We start from the raw sequence: 17377 nt of genomic DNA on the forward strand, positions 1-17377 counted from the left end.
TCACACCTCAATCTGTGTGAGCTTCTACTCTCAAGGCAAGGAGATGCCCACAGGGGAATTCCTGTTTGCATAATAGTGATTCCCAAGCCTAGGAATAAATCCACCTTGGCTTTACTATAGAAGAATCGTTAGAGGAGGTCACCCAAGCCCGCAGTACAATGAAAATTCTATTAGGAGAGCCGTTTGGAACCCATTCAAGGTCCTAGGAATGAGGGTGAGAAGTATGTGCGTGCATGAAGAAAGTTCCAGCTCACCAAAGATGACCTCATTGGGAGCCCAAGGCAGTTTTAGCATGGGTCAACCAATTTTAGCACAAAACAGTCAATAACTATGATGACAGGTCAAACTTGTCACAGGTAGGTGAGCAGTTTTGACTGCAGCCAAAAAAAAAAAAAAAAAAGAAAGAAAAAAAAACCCAAGACACTCTCAGAGTCTTTCTTTCTTTTTTTTAATGTATTGGGGAAGAGAAGAAAAAGCCCTAAAGAAGGAGGAAAGTCACTGCTGGTGATAGGTGAACTGTAGGATAACTTAAACAGTTCTGTACCACATCCCTAAGCTGGTGAAGCAGGATTTACTGCCATCTTGTGGTTTTGCCATGAGGGATGGGTAAGTCTGAATGAGATCACTGTCCCCATTTCTCTCTGCCTGAACTACTGTGGGGAATCACCTGGGAAACAGGCTACAGTGACTCTTTCGTCTTTTAAAAATGCCTTGTCACTAGCTGTGGAGGCACACCTTTAATTCCAGTACTAAGGAGGCAAAGGCAATCAAACCTCTGTGAGTTCAAGGCCAGCATGGTCGACATAGGAAATTGCAGGACAGCAAGAGCTACACAGTGCCTATGTTCAAAATAAATGAATGAATGAATGAATGAATGAATGAATGAAAAATTAATAAGCTTTGTCTTCATGGAGAGAAACTATCTTGTCCTTATCTTTTAGTTTAGTTTTGTTTTGAAACAGGGTTTCACTGTGTAGCCCTGGCTGTCCTAGAACTCACGCTGTAGAACAGGCTGGCCTTGAACTCACAGAGATCTGCATGCCTCTGCCTCCTGACTGATGGGACTACAGGCATGCACCACCACCATTCACACAACTTTCGTCTTTATCTTTTAGTGTAGAATATCCACACGAATTTTTTATGGCCCCTTGTGAGGTTGCACTATTGTAGTTATAAATCAGACCTAAAAGCTTTGTCCATGGACCAAATGCCCTGCTGTTCCCTCTCTCTTCCCTGTTATTTTTTTAAATGCTGTTTTGCTGGGGGGGGGGGGTTTGATTTTGTTTTTCTTGTTTTTTTTTTCTTTTTTTGACATTGCAGATTGCAGGCAGGTGCATTTTGCCTAAATATGATGCTGTGTTTTGAACTGGAAGAGAATCTATACTACTTCACATCCATCATTAAATGTAACCTCTGATGTGAAGGCTCCAATAATTTGCCCTAAAAATAGCTAAGGGCTGAATGGGCATGGAGGCCAGGATTAGTGCTGGCTGTGGTTTCACACATCAGGAATCCAAAGGCCAGAGAACTCCTGTTGCTTGACCTAGGTTTGCTTCCACTTCCACCCTGCAGAGCCTACGTCAGGTGCTTTGCTGCTGCTCCTCATCAACACAAACCCATATTAATATACATGAGATAGGACAACCTCAGTGGAGAATTAATTACCCTTAACGATGTTTTTCTTTCAAAATTGGCTGCTTTTCCTTGGGAAATATGACATGATATGATTTTGTGGGGAGTTATTATTTTTAGAAACAAAACCAAATACTAATTATAGGCTCACTGCCAACAAACCCAGTTCAACCTGCCACATCAACTTCTAGTGGAGCTGCTTTAATGATTCAGGCTAAATATGTCCTGGTAAATGAAACCCTGAGTTCCCACGATTGGAATACCTCTTTAGATCCTTTTGTTCATCTTTTCCAAAATTGAAACTCACACGTGTAGTATTTAAAGAAACAAAAAACTGCATAGCAGTGAAATGCCGTGTAAAAGCATTTGGTAGATATTATAATTCAGTCTTAATTAAGATAAGTAGTATGGGTTTTAAAAGGTCTAATAAGGGCTAGAGAGACCGTTCAACAATTAACAGCACTTGCTGCTCTTCCAGAGAACTAGCGTTCTGCTCCCAACGCACACAAAAGACAGCTCACAATCACCTGTGACTCCAGCTTCAGGAAAATTTATCCTTTCTTCTGAACTCCACTGGTGCCCCTACACATGTGGTATACACACACACACACACACACACACACACACACACACACACACTGTGCAGCTACAGATAATCGTGAACTCCTGATACTCTGACTTCCACCTCTTAGATTCTGGGATTATGGGTGCATCTCAGCACACTTGGTTCAGCTTCATTTCAGGGGCATGATTTGAAACTAATATGTGTTATGCAGGTGTGTGTGTGTGTGTATATATATATATATATATATATATATATATATATATATATATATATATATATAAAACCTATTCCATCTTAAAGACCCATCTTAGTTTCCTTCCCTCACTGGACCCTCCATGGAGAGGAAGATGGGACAGGACTGGTCTTAGCTTTCACTTTTGTTCTTCTTTCCTATCTGGCATAGCCTCGCTAGGTCTGACAGGGAGAGAAGTCTGGCTGAGGTAAAGGGAGGGATGTGTTACATAACTGGGCATGTGATAGAATCCTCTGCCAAGAGCCTCAAGGTCACCCTGCCACCCTGTCCATCCAGGCAGTTCCTTGATCTAACTAATCTGACTTCCTTCTCACCCCTTAGCCTCTAGGTGAAAGTGCCCTTGGTCAACAGACAGACCTCTGATAGGACTGTCTCAGAGATGCTACCCAGGGGTCTCATTGCTCCCAAGAGAGTATAAGATACCCTTGAATAGTGAGCCCTAGGGATTGAAATCAGTCAGTTGCAAATCCATCAGACTAAATAAAGATACAGAAGCAGACAGGCTAAAAGCCATGGGGCATCATTAAGAACTTAACTGAATTATATGCGCACGAGAAGGAATTTGGCTTGACGATAGAGGTCCCCAAGTCAGATTGCTCAGCTTAAATGCAACCAAAGCAATCATGCGCTGCAATTGACACATTGTGGACCATGATCTCGCTTGGAAAGAAAACAGGCTGTGGAGGTTTCTGTCATTATTTAGAAATCCAAGAGGTAGCCCCCTCACCCCCAAGTAGTGATACTATAAACATATCTACTTATTTATTTTTAAAAATGTGTGTGTGTGTGTGTGTGTGTGTGTGTGTGTGTAGGTGTGTGCTCCATAAGTGCAGGTGTCTTTGGAGGTCAAAAGAAGCTGTTGGATCCTCTGGAGGTGGAGTTACCGGTGGTTGTAAGCCATCCAGTGTGGCTGCTGGCAACTTTATCTGAGAGTCTTTTGGAAGAGCAGTAAGTGCTCTTCCTTCTCTCTGGACCCAAGGCCAGCCCTAATTGTCCTTTTCCACTCTAAGGACTTTGATTCCTTCATTTGCCCTAGGCCCCTGTGTGTGTCTTGTCTTTTCCAGGCCTCAAACCACCAGCATCCTTCTCTACTTCCTTAAACTGCACACCTTTATTGAGATGCCAAGCACAGCAAAGAGAGTGAGTCAGCTAGAGCTTCCATTTGACTTTCTAGGAGGCCCTCCTTTTAGTAGGTACTCGATGTCCAGAATATCACGTGGATCTAGAAGTCCGGAACGCCAAATGTACATACAAGACAATCTGTTCTAGAAGGTTCTTTCATACTATTATTTGTAGCAATGGAATACCCAGGTTAACATTCCTTTCTCGCCCTTTTTCTTGTAAAGGTATAGTGGAGAAACAATCCTTTAAATCAATAACCAAGAGGCCATCCTTTTGGTAATAGAGAAGCCAGAGGAATTCCAGACGGTAGAGGGCCCATAGGTTGGATCACCTTGTTGACAGCTCTTAGATCTGTCACCATTCTCCATTTTCCAGATTTCTTTTTAACAATAAATACAAGAGAATTCCAAGGGCTGGTTGATTTTTCAATATGGCGAGCTAATTGCTCCTGTACCAGCTGTTCTAAAGCCTGCAGTTTGTCTTCTGTTAAAGGCCATTACTTAACCCATATGGGTTTCTCAGTTAACCATTTTAAAGGCAAGGCTGTTAGTACCTCTGAAGGTTAACTAGTTGCTTTGTTTTTTTGTAGAGCCTGAATGGCTGGTGACCTTTTTTTTATAATATTTTATATTCCTCCTATTTTGACTGCCTCTCACTTTCTTGGGATGAAACATGCCACTTCTGGGTTATCTGGAAAACTAGTCACATATTGCAACCTGTGCTCAGGCAAGGTCCTTCCTGGCACCGCTGGTGGTGTTCCTGTGTTCTGGAATGGATCTATGTTATAAATGTGTGTTCCTTTGGCAGCCTGCCACCTTTGAACCTTATTTGGATGAAAGCACCCCTTTGGATGAGTGAACCCTCTCCCTCTGGATGGATTTAGTAGGATTTTTTTAAACTTTAATGTAGTAATATTTTATTTTCGATAAATGTTGATCCAGCTCCTCGTTAGGCAAGGCTTCCATACCTGTGGTCATTGCGTGGTAATGCTGACAGCATTGGTCGGAGAGAGTTTGCCGTCCTCGCCCTCCAGCATTTGTTTTCTACAGCAGACCTTGGTCTATGACTTAGGCCAACACTGCTGTCTTCCATTGCCCTTTGCAGGAGTTTGGAATGACTTCACTGTCTTTCCAGGCCGTGAGAATCGCTGCCTTTGCATCCCAAGCTTAGGAGGTGCTCTGCCAACCAGCCTTGAGTCAGTTGCCTTTGCATCTCAACCTACTTTCATTTGGATTGCCTAACATGCTTCGACTTTTCAGCTCCTTAGACTGTGACTACTTAACATCCCAGCAAAAAATGTTTAGTGTTTTATTTTTAGGTGAACTACAAACCCTGATGACTAAACAGACGGATGTGTACTAACAAGCCTCTTGGCCAAAAACTCTTATAAAACCCAACCGTGCCAAATCTGTATTTCAGCAAAAATAACAGAAATAAGATCTAGCTTTCTTGCTGAGAGTATTTGCTTGATTTTCTTTAATATTAATTAATGCTTGTTTAGAAGAGGCATACTGCCTGCTTTTTATTTAAATTATGAATACATGGTAAAGCAAGTTCAGAACATATTTAAAATGGCAAGCTGACATATTTATACATTGTCCTTATTAGCTGCTGACAGGTCTCAGACAGACATTCAGTGCTCATGATTTAGTGGAGCTACTACTGGGTGTGGCTGAACCAAGTCCTCAGGATGGCTTCAGAGCTCACAGGTCAGAAGGTGTGGGGCCTTCTGAGAGGAGGGAGGGGCTGCCAAGGCACAGCCCGTGTATTCTTTGAGAGTTGTTCAGCTTCACTATGGAGACATTCTGGACATGTCCAATTACTGACACTGACCAACTGCTGAATTTCTTAATATCAGATCAGTATAAATATACAAGGAATGTTCTGTCCATTTTTATTGTGATGTGGTATTGGATTCTGTCTGTGAGTTCATTCCACCCCATGGCAATGTCTTTCTTATGAACCCTTTGGGGGATTTGAAGCCTTTGATCCACAGTTTGCAGTACAAATTCCCCGATAGATCATTTATTTGCTATTAAGCATTTGATTATTATTCTTTTTTAAAATTCGGTGTCTTTAAACCAAGTTTGTAATCAACATGGCTTTGGAGCAGTTCAGAGTGTTATGTTTTCTTCCTCCTCCTCGTCTCCCTCCAGTCTCTTTGTTCCAAGAGCAAGCTTCTAGGGGTGGTGACTTAGGCTCTCTTTGCATGCAGCATCTCAATGAGCAGGTTATTGTAGGGTACATCTCCATTCAGATGCTTGTAGCAGAGGTATTCTTCTGCCTACATGCTGACTGCCCGAATTTCCTGCAGTCGAGGATGATGTAGCTGTCTGAATTTCTCCGTTTGCTGTGGGTAGTTGCAAACCGTGTAGTCCAGCAGGGCAGCATTCACCTGTTCCTACACTTTCCACCAGCTGAAGTTCTCGAGATTCTTGATGTCTAAGCTGAAGAGCAGTAGGAACTCGAGACACACAAACTCTCGATGACCAAAGTGAAGGGCACTAAGTCTCAGGACAAGCTCTTGTGAATGGCGCACGAGGCTGGTGAGTGTGACTCTGGTTTGGGAGGCTCCGCTTGGAGAAGTCAGCTTGCTGCCTAGTTATCAGTAAGAGCGACCCTTCCTTCCCATGCACCACTCGCCGGAAGATGTGATCAAGGATCAAGAGCTCACTCCAGCAGTTCTGAAGCAGCTCCGTTTGGTCATCAAGCTTCAGTTCTCTGAAGAAGATACCACTCCTGGCCCACTCAACAAGGGTGAAGAGGGTCTGGCCCGCCATGTTGCACATAACCCCAATTGTGCTCAGTTTTTGTGCTTGCTTCGCTTCACTTGCTCGTGTTGTAAGTAAGTTGAGACTTTCACTTGAATTTGAGACTCCTCTCGTTCACACTTCGAAATTCCAGTATCAGTTGTGGGATGCTGGCTGGGGAGCTTGTCCGGTAACCATCCATGTCAGAGTAACCCATCATTGACTCTGGCGAGCTGGTGTAGGGATCTGGGTACTTGAACTTGGTAGCCTGACTAGGAAAGTCAGATGGGGAGGCATTGTCATGCTAATGGAGACATGACAAAGGGACCCCTGTCACAGTCTGTGGGAGGCAAGGCTGCAGGGTTCCTTTGGTGGAATTTGGTTCAGGTCTGAGGGCTTCCAGGGCTTCGTTTGGATCTCCTGAGACATAGCTTCCAGTTTAAGTCCACTGGCCCGAATGAGGGCTTTCTTCAGTTGCTTTAGGGCCCTGTCTCTCTTGTACATTGGCGCATCCTCGCATGCGGTCAGCTCTTATGGCTTCTAGCTTCATTCCAACACTTAGACAGTTTTGGAATCGGCAGTAGGGACAACGCTTCCTCAATTTGGCAGTTCTAGTTTTCTATACGTGTGTACCTTTTATTATTTTGGACTGTTCTTTTGAAAAAAAAAAACCAAAAACACCCTTGCATCTTTCCCAGGTAAGGAGACCAGAATGGTACCCGGCCAGACACTTTATCTCCACACGCAGGACACAGTTCTTGGAGATCTTCATCACAGGAGTAAGTCACCATTTTATATTGAGACACTTGCATGGGTTCCGGCATCTGCCCCTGTTCCCCATGTGATCGGGCCAGTCTTGGAGCTTCTGTCTCCACTTTGGGCAACATCACAAGGCTGCAACGGGTGGTTCTGGAAGCCCAGCACCTTTCTTGTGTTACGTATCTAGGTATCATTTACTTCTCAGGCAAGAAAAGAATCCTAGGGTTTTTGTTGTTGTTGTTTTGTTTTTTGTTTTTTTAAGTTTGCTCCTTAGGTAGGATTTTGAATCATGTTTTCCATCCTTCCTCTTCCCAAAGCTCAGCCAATTGTCCTGCCAAGGCTAAGTATCTTCCTTCTCGAACTTGGTGATTTAAAGATCCCAAATGAAAGGCCCTTCATCCTTGCGTTCGTTGTCTTTCTCATTGCTGTGACCAGATAGATACCTCGTGAAAACCAGGTAATGGAGGAAGAATTCGCTTCGGCTCACAGTTTGAGAGCGGCATCCCTCGTGGTGGGAAAGCCACAGCGATAGGAGCGTGGGGCAACTGGTCACATGCACCCACAGTCAGGCATCAGAGGAAGGTGGTTGTCTGACTGGCTTCTTCCTTTTCCCTTTTAATCCAGCCTAGGACCCCATGTCCTACCTACTGCCCACATGTCCCTCCCTCAGTCAAAACTCTCTCGAAACCATCTACTGCTCACCAGCTGTGCCCCTCCCAGGTGATTCTAAAGTTAGTCAAGGTGACAATGAAGATTCCGTGACAGTCTTTTTCAGAAGTGATGTCTCAGGGTCTCTGAAAGAATCACTTCCTAATTCCTGCTTCTTAGATCTTCTGGAGGTACCTGGATTTTTCTTTCTCTTTTTATTTAATTTTTTTAAAGGTGGTTTCTCTGTGTAACCTTGGTAGTTCTGGAACATGCTCTGCAGACCAGGCTGGCCTTGAGCTCACAGAGATTCACCTGCTTCTGCCTCCCCAAGTGCTGGGATTAAAGGCGTTTGTCACCCTCACCTGGCTCTCTTTCCCTTCTTAAAACAGGGTCTCACTATGTAGCTCAGGTTGACCCTGAGCTCTAGATTCTCCTGCCTCAGCAGGCATGTGCTACCACACCTAACCCTTGGGTCTCTCCTAGTTGAATCCCTCCTTCTCTTCAGTCCTTCCAAGGTCCATAGACTTTTCAAAGAATTCCCTTTTGCTCACTTTAGCCAGAGTTCTTTAGTTGTTTGGTATAAAGAACTCAGACTGCTACAGCTTCCTGCTGAGCCATCTCGCCAGCCCTTAAAGCAGATTAAAAAAAAAAATGATACGAGTTAATGTCAGATAATGTAACTTCTTAAAAAATCTGTTACGCATTCTTTAACAAATCAATTCTGTTGTGATCTAGAGCAGTTGAAAAGTCTAATTTGATAGAATCTACAGAAAAGGGAAGGAGGTGGGAGGCAGGTCTCTGGAGGCTATCTTGGAGGGATTATCCTGTTTAACAAAGCCACCGGTTCCTCTTTGATGCCAGCAGCTTCCTGCTAACCTTTCCCCATCAGCTTCTGCTCAGTTTTTGTTGAAAAAAAGCATAGCCCTGCTTAGTATTCTCTTGGAGCGTTTGTGTGAGTGTCCAGGGAAGCTCTGGGGGAAAGCAACGAGTCTTTAGTCTGTCATGTCGATAAAAATGCTCACACTGACTTTCCATCACAAAAATATACAACTTGACTTATTGCTGGTTGTATCCATTTACTATTTTAAATATAAAATTATGAACCTACCTTAATGTCAGCACTTGGAAGGTGGAGGCAGGAGGATGGGAAGTTCAAGGTCATTCTCTGCTTCCTGGTGAGTATCAACCTGGGCTACATGGGAGTCTGTCTCAAAAAGAAAGCAAACAGGGCCTGGCTCCACAGTTAAGAGCATTTGTGGTTCTTGCTGAGGATCCTGGCTCAGTTTCCAGCACCCACATGGTAACTCACAGTTGTAAGGGCTTCAGTGCCCTCCTCTGGCCTCTGGGGTACACCGCGCACACATGTTGTATATATATGTATGCATGCATGCAAAACACTCATACATATAAAATAAAATTGAAAAATTATTTTTAAAAGAATAAAACAAAAACAGGCAATCAATAACCATCAAAAATAAATAAATAGAGATGGATACCTAGATAGATAAATAAACATAAGAAAACACCAGAAATGTGTCCCTGACTTGGGATTCTTGGCACTATCTCAAGGGCGGGGGGGGGGGGGAGAGCAGGGCAACAGAACACCAGCATTTTCTCCTTTCTATTTCCTATCCTCTGAGACAGCAAGCAATTTCAAGCTCTGCCTACAGTCTTGCCTCCCTCACTTGGGGGAATTAATACAATGGTGGAAGGGGGCTTGGAGAAAAGCCAATTTGAATTTCCAACTGTTTGATGTCCTCTTGATCACCAATGAGCTGTGAGGTCTCAGGCGAGTCCTCAGCCACTCTGACCACGTCTCCTCAATTGCAAAATAGACACAGCACTGTAGTCACTCATGACTTTTGGAAGAACAACTTTTTAGCTACACAGATAAACACCTGGGTGTATAATAAACCCTCATAAATGTTTAGGGCTGTGTAGAACAGTTACCCATAAAATTTGTTTTGAAAGTTCTAAAAAAATCAAGAGATAAATTATGCTAATCCTAATCCACCCACGGAACGGATGCTTGGTTCGCATTCAGGATTAGCTATGAGCATCTTTTAAGATATCAGCATGGCAGCTAAAGACATTCATGTGCCCTGAGAATCTCCCAAGCTTCTCTTTCCTGATTTCTGGTATAAACTGTGTGTAACAAAGTACACTTTTGCTTTGTATGCCTCTTTTTCTTTGGATTTTATTTATGTTCAGTGAATAAATACACCCATAACATTGTCTGCAGTGTTGGTAATTAAAGCTACTTGGAGAAGGAGCAGTAAAATGAAACGACTCTGCTTATCAGAGAAAAGCCAGAAGTAGGAGCTGGCGTAGTAGCAGCTTCTAAAGTAACTCCGGTGATCCGTGTGTCCGTAGTGTGATTAAACCATTACTTAGATGGAGACTAGTAGGCATTAGCCAGAAAGGAATTATGGCATAGTTCTTTCACCCTTTTGCTAAATCAAAATTGGAGGAATTATCTAGGGCGTTCAGCTCGTCTCTGGAGGATGCAACCACTTCTTAATTACCCGACTAGAAAAGGCACGTGCCTCTGGAGAGTCTGTGTGAACAACCACCCCTTAGTGACTCCTCTCACCGGAAGTCAGTCTTCCGATTAGGAACCTCCGTTTATTCCCTCAAAGCCTCTGAGCTCCTGGGCACATTCTCTGACCAGTGCAGTGGATGATATCCAAGCTCAGAGCATGGAGGTGGCCTGAACTTGTTAAAAACAAGAAAGTTACTGAGTGCTGTGGTTGAATGTATTTGGTCTGTTAATATACAAAGGATAATAAGGTCCTGTGATGTACCAGGGACCCTGAAGACACACAGAGAAAGGAAATAAAATGATCTTTCCTGGAGCCAGCAAAAATGTCAAAGGAGAAGTGGCCTTCACGAACATATGGCCTCCACATGGGAAACTGAGGCAAAGACAAAGCGCAGGAGGAAAGGCCAAGGAGGGCGGAGTTCCTGTGGCCAGCTGGGACGGCGGCGAAAGACAGCTTTAACTTCAGTCTGCAGTCTTTCCCCGTACCCAGCTATGTCCCTCAGGATCAGCCTAGAGGTCACTTCCTCTGAGAGGCAAAGTAGTCCAGTCTAGGTCAGTCTCAATATTTGCCACCATAACACCTCACTCCCCTCCTCCCTTCACCCCCACCTGCCAACGTTAAGGGCCATGAAAACAGACTCATGGCTGATCAGTTCACCTCATGTCCCCAGAACAAAGCTCTGTGCCAGATAAACATGTATAACTTGACATAATACTCATGAACGATTAAGGATGGGCATGATCTTATTGCTTTTAGACATTAGGCAACACATTTCAGAGATCCACATGTATTCTCCAGTTTCACCAGGGCTACTCCTAGCCTTGTTTGGTGGCAAGCGACGTGACCTCTCCTTAATATGCCCACACTCATACGTATACAAACAAACACACACGCTCACCCCACTCCTAGGCTCATGTAGACGCACAGACTCTCACATACATACTCACCCCCACAGACACACACTCACAGACTCATATTTATCTTCCTCTTTTCTTTTACTGTTGTTGCTTGTTTTTGTTCTTCAGACAGGGTTTCACTGTGTAGACCAGGTTGGCTTTGAACTTGAGATTCTCCTGCCTCATCCTCCTGAGGGCTGGGATCACATGCATGTGACCACTATATTGGATTCTTCTATTGACTGTTTAAATTCTTAAAAGACTAATTTATTTTCTTTTATATGTAGGACTGTCTGGCCTGCATGTATATCATGTGCGTGCCCGGTACCTGTAGAAGCCAAAAGAGGGCATTGGATCCCCTGGAACTGGAGCTACTGATGGTTATGAGCTGATACGTGGCTGCTGGGAACTGAACCCAGGTCCTCTGCAAGAACAACAAGAGCTCTTAACTGCTGGGCCATTTCCCTAGACTATCTTCTATTGATTTTTATACTTGCTTCCAGAAACCAATAATTATGGAATGTTGATGAGATGTTAGTTATATTAGGAAATTCTAAACTAGTGAAATCTTCTTGAGTATTTCCTACAGCAATTCTGCCATGTAAGAGTCGACATTGTACATGGGTATGCATGTTCAGAATTGAAATTGTTACCAGAGTTTACAGTCAAAGACTGTTTAAATGGAGGTTTCTAGGTCTCGCCCCATCCTGCAGCCGCTTCTAAATAATCACTCAGAGGCTTAATATTAATTACAGAGTATTTGGCCTGTAGTTATTACTAACTAGCTCCTACATTTAAATGAACCCATTTCTATTAATCTGTGTATTGCCATGTGGCCATGCTTTTGCTAATCTGCTGGCATCTTGCTTCTTGGGTGGCTGGCTTGTGTCTCCCCTCTCCTCCTTTCTTTCTCTCTGTGTTCAGTTTGACTTCCCGCCTAGCTATATTCTACCTTGCTATAGGCCAAAGCAGCTTTTATTATCAACCAATGAGAGCAACATAAATTCACAATGTACAGAAGGGCTATCCCACAGCAAGGTTGGGCCCTGGTGGTAGCCGTAACAAGCTAGACTCAGTCACCTGTCCTCAGTGCAACACTTAGAGACACAAACAAATAAACTAGGTGTGATAGCACACATCTTTAATCCCAGTACCAGGGAGGCAGAGGCTGGAGGATCTCTGTGCATTCAATGCCAGCCCGGGTTACATAATGAGACCTTTATCAGAAATAGATAGAGAGAGAGGGAGGGAGAGTGAGAGTGAGAGGGAGAGGGAGAGGGAGAGGGAGAGGGAGAGATGTTTTTGTAGCCTGTCACTATACTGGAAAAAAGGAACATATAAAAAGGTGCAGTGACCCCCCCCCCCCCCACTCCAGCCCATCTGGCTACGTACATGAGATTTAGGTTTAAAAAGAGGGCAAGAGGGACGCATAGCTAAGAGGTCCTGGTCAAGGTGTACGCCCACCCATCACTGATCCCTCATTGTCTAGGCTCCAGTCAGTCCCTCTGACGGTATGCTAAACTGTCAGAACTTTGTGAGGTCACTTTCTGAAAAACAAACACCTCCTCCTGCTGATATCAGGCTTCAGTCTTTCAGTTCCCCTAGCGTGGGATCTCTGGGGAAATTCTAAATCTTTGGGGTCCATCGTTCTCATAGTCTGCTAGCCAAAGGAAGGGTACAAGTGTCTTTTTTTTGCAGAATATCTTTGCCTCTGAAGGACACTTCCATAATGGTCTCCACATAAAAAGTAATTCCGATTACACAAAATCACAGAAACATGTTAAATATAGCGAATGATGGTGATGATCAAGTCCCTTGCTCTCTCTTTTAGTCCAAATATCACTTTTGAGCTCGTCTCGGTTTGGGCGCCTCAGCAGCAGTCCCTGAAATAAGCAAGGGATTTATTAAAGTGCTTCAGACACCAGAAGCACTGAGTAGGGAGGGCAGGCAGCCAAGTGCAAGGAAAACTGCAAAGGGCTCTCAGAAGTGGCTTTTACTAAAAAGCCCAGATTCCTCACTGGGGCACACAAGGTAACTAAAGTCTGGCACTTCTTGGGTGAGGCTGGAAAGGATTCCATTTTAATGCTGGGATCTTGTGAGACTTCGAACTTCACCCCTGAGGAAAGCCAGGGGTCGCTAGCCCCCTTTTAGGGGACGTATTAGCTAATGGGAAAAACCCAAGCTACAAAAAACGACTGACAAGATGTTAACAACCTAACTTCCCCTATTGGTTGAGTAACAATGGACCAATCAGATAAGTCTCCAGGCAGACCCTAAGTTAGCAAAGGGTCGGCAGATGTCTGAAGGATGTAAGGGGGCGGCAGCAGGGGGGCGCTGTTGCTATCCTCCTTAGATACTAACAGCCTATCAGGAACCAACAGCTGAGCTTTACCTCACCTTTAGCCAATTGTGACATAGGTTAAGGAATTTTGTATTTTGAGACTATAACCTTGTGACGTTTTTTGGTTTTTGTCTTTATAAACCCCTTACAATAGTAGACGGGGTCCTTCTCCCTCCATCTGCTGTGTCAGACTGGCAGGCAGAGGACCCGTGCTAGCCCGTACTTAATCCATGAAACCTTGCTTTTGCATTTGGAAGTGTGGCTCCGTGGTGGACGACACTTGCTTTCATCTGTGTTTGTCTCTGCTTTGGCTCAGACGCCAGTGTGACTCTGCACAGGTGTGCTCATCACTGGACGAGCTTGCGACTCCCTCCCCTGCCTTAGTGAAGGTGGCCTTCAGGGCTGGAAGTATAGAGTTAACTAAGTCACTCATCCTGGAGTCCAAGGTCGGCAAATCCTTGCAAATCAGACCACTTCATTGTGAAAACAATGAAGGTATGCAGCAGAGGTTAGGCCCTGAAGCAGAGCCTCTTGTAGAAACCAGATCAGCCCCCCCCCGGGGGGGGGGGAGGGACAATGATGAGCAAGTTAACAATTTATTAGATGACCTTCCAAGACTCAAACTAAGGCAGTGGGGGGCAGGGCTACACCGTGGATAGTGCTGCTTAATTATACAGACCTCCTATCCCTGCCTCAGCTCTTTGGTTTAAACCTAATGTTCATAACAGTACCTCAGAGATAAATTTGAGATGATTGGTTCCTTTTCCCATTGTATTGATTATAAACTTCTCCATCTGCTTTCGATCACAACTCATCCCTTTAATTAATGTAATTTGAATGCGTTCTTGCCAAGGCTTCCTAACTTCGTCATCTAGACATCACCTGTGATCTTTCTGTGTCCCCTGCACACCTCCTCCTGGCTACCCTCAAATGCCACTGTGGGATCTTCTCACTGTATGCAGTTACTCTGCTCATGGGACCCAGATCCATGATGACCTCATCTCTCTCACATTGCTGACGGCTGCTTGGACGAGGAATTGATTTCTGTGATATTAAAACATGAAAAGTATAGCTTGAATATTCATTGTGTCCCTCTGAAATTCACACTAGACCTTAAATCCCAGGGTCATGGTGTGTGAGAAGAGAGGTTTTGGAGAGGATTGGTCAGGAGCGGCTCCTTATCCTATATCATAATTGGCTAAAGGTGAGGTAAAGCTCAGCTGTTGGTTCCTGATAGGCTGTTAGTATCTAAGGAGGATAGCAACAGCGCCCCCTGCTGCCGCCCCCTTACATCCTTCAGACATCTGCCGACCCTTTGCTAACTTAGGGTCTGCCTGGAGACTTATCTGATTGGTCCATTGTTACTCAACCAATAGGGGAAGTTAGGTTGTTAACATCTTGTCAGTCGTTTTGTGTAGCTTGGGTTTTTCCCATTAGCTAATACTTCCCCTAAAAGGGGGCTAGCGACCCCTGGCTTTCCTCAGGGGTGAAGTTCGAAGTCCCACAAGATCCCAGCATTAAAATGGAATCCTTTCCAGCCTCACCCAAGAAGTGCCAGACTTTAGTTACCTTGCGGGGCCCCAGTGAGGAATCTGGGCTTTTTAGCAAAAGCCACTTCTGAGAGTCTCCCACACCAACGTTCCTACATTCTTGTGACACACTTCAGTCCCCTTTACAGGTGTCATAGTCCTTCTCCAGTCACCTTTTTCCTTCCCCAGCCCTTATCATTATCTAGTATGACGTTCATTTACTTACTCATCCATCCATTTTTATTAAATATCTCCCAGCACTGGAGAGATGGTTCAGCAGTTAAAAGTGTTTGCTGCTCTCACAGAGCACCAGGGCTCAGTTGCCAGAACCCATGTTGGGTGACTCACAACTGTAACACCCGATTCTGTGTTACCTTCTCGGTACAGTTCGCACGCCACTGTACCTTACGCGAGTTTGGGCAAAGGCCTGGAGATCGAAAGAAACACACAAGAGACCTGGGTCATTTGAAAGGAGATCAGCCGAATGCTGCTTTATTCAGCTTTTGCAAAAACTAATATACTTTGGCTGCTGCAAAAGGATTACCTCCCAGGCAGGGGAGAATCTGGCTGCTGCATAGGAATTTCCTCCTAGGCAGGGGGGATCTGACTGCTGCATAGGATTTCCTCCTGGGCAGGTGAGAAATTACCATACCAGAGATGAAACAATGCCCTTCAGCTAGTCACCTGGCTAGGGCAGAGGGAGCACAGGGACTAGCAGGCTGACCAGAACTGTCCTCAAGATGTACCCCAAGGAGCAAGGGTAGACCGGGCCCTACACACAACCACCTGTAATGATAGGCCTGAGGGATCCAATGCCTTCTTCAGGCCTCCATAGGCACCTGCCCTTCTATGTGCATACTTATACACAGATACATGTACACATAATTAAAAATTTAAAATAAGATCTTCAAATATCTTCCATCAAGGATATAAGTTCTACGATAGTAGGAAACATGGTTCTCTTTTCTGCTGTATTCTCAGTTCCCAAAACAGAGCTGGAAACTTTTTTATGTGATATAGATCAGTTGGCATTAAAAATGAATTGATCTACTCCATAATCACAGTCAAAATAAAAGACCTGAGAATTATTTAAGATACAGACCATCATAACCATTGAAAATGAGTATCTTGTTATGGTTCCTTGTCCTATAGATTATAAGACAAGTGTGTATTAGTTACATTTTACATTAATGTGACCAAATACCTGACAAGAAGCCACCTAAGGGAGGAAGGAGGATTTATGTTGGTAAGGCATTTCCTGGGAAGAGACAACACACACATCTAATCACCCCAGATAGGGAATCCATGACAGACCAAAGTACAGATACCACCAAAGTCTAACCTGGTGAACCAATGAATTTTATTGGTATTATTTTCAGTAGTATGGGAGTGGTGGTTTGGATAGGTATGGCCCCCATAGACTCATGTGTTTGAGTACTTGGCGTATAGGGAGTGGCGCTATTAGGAGGTGTGACCTTGTTGGAGGAAGTGTGTCACTGTAGGGGCTGGCCCTGAGGTCTCATATGCTCAAGATATGCCCACTGTAGGACACCGTTCATTTCCTGTTGCCTGTGGTTTAAGATGTAGAACTCTAAGCTCCTTCTCCAGCTCCATGTCTGCCTGCACACTGCCATGTCTCCCCATTTCAACAATGGACTAAATCTCTGAACTGTAAGTCATCCCTAATTAAATGAGTTGCTGTGGTTGTGATGTATCTCTACAGCCATAGAAACCCTGACTAATTCAATGGCAGAGAGGCTACTTACAGAAGCAAAAATGACTCAAAGACAGCTGCATTCCCAAAGCCCACCCCAACGTGGGTGACAGTTCACAAAAGCCAGAGAGCACACTGTGCAGTGTGCAGGCAGATCAGCAGGTCAGAGTGTCTTCTTTCCAAGGGACTGTGGTCTAAACTCCTTCCAATTATCCAGGCTGGTTTCTGCTACTTGCAGACATCAGGTCTAGTTTCAGAGTCTTCTTTTCAGCTTAGCTTTGCTCTTCTGAGAGAGACTTTCAGGTTCTTTTGCTTACTTTGGCAGGATGGAGCCAAGCGAATCTGGTCAGTTTCAGGGATTTCTTAAAACTATTTTGTTTACCTTCCTCCTTAAGGAACTTCCCTGCTGGATGGGATGTTTCAGTTGCTGTGGGCACACATTCTGCTCCTTCAGTCAATAGCCTTTAAGATACCAACCCACTTGGGCGTGGTCTCTTATACTGTAAAAGCAGCTGTAACCATGTGCCCGCTCTCTTGCTTTTGGATCCCACTTCCTGATGCTAGACTCTGTTCCTGTTCGCTCAGAGGGCTGTTATCTAGGACAGTGATCTGTAAATTTTTCCCT

At 44.4% G+C, this 17377-nt stretch overlaps 1 pseudogene; it reads right to left on the reverse strand.

Annotated features, from left to right (window-relative positions):
• Positions 1–5152: 5152 nt before the first annotated feature.
• On the reverse strand, positions 5153–7254 carry LOC125397894 (nuclear receptor subfamily 5 group A member 2 pseudogene; annotated as a pseudogene).
• Between the last annotated feature and the right edge of the window lie 10123 nt (positions 7255–17377).

Source organism: Myodes glareolus, chromosome 14, assembly GCF_982192425.1.
Source record: "Myodes glareolus chromosome 14, mMyoGla1.1, whole genome shotgun sequence".
NCBI classification, from domain to species: Eukaryota; Metazoa; Chordata; class Mammalia; order Rodentia; family Cricetidae; genus Myodes; species Myodes glareolus.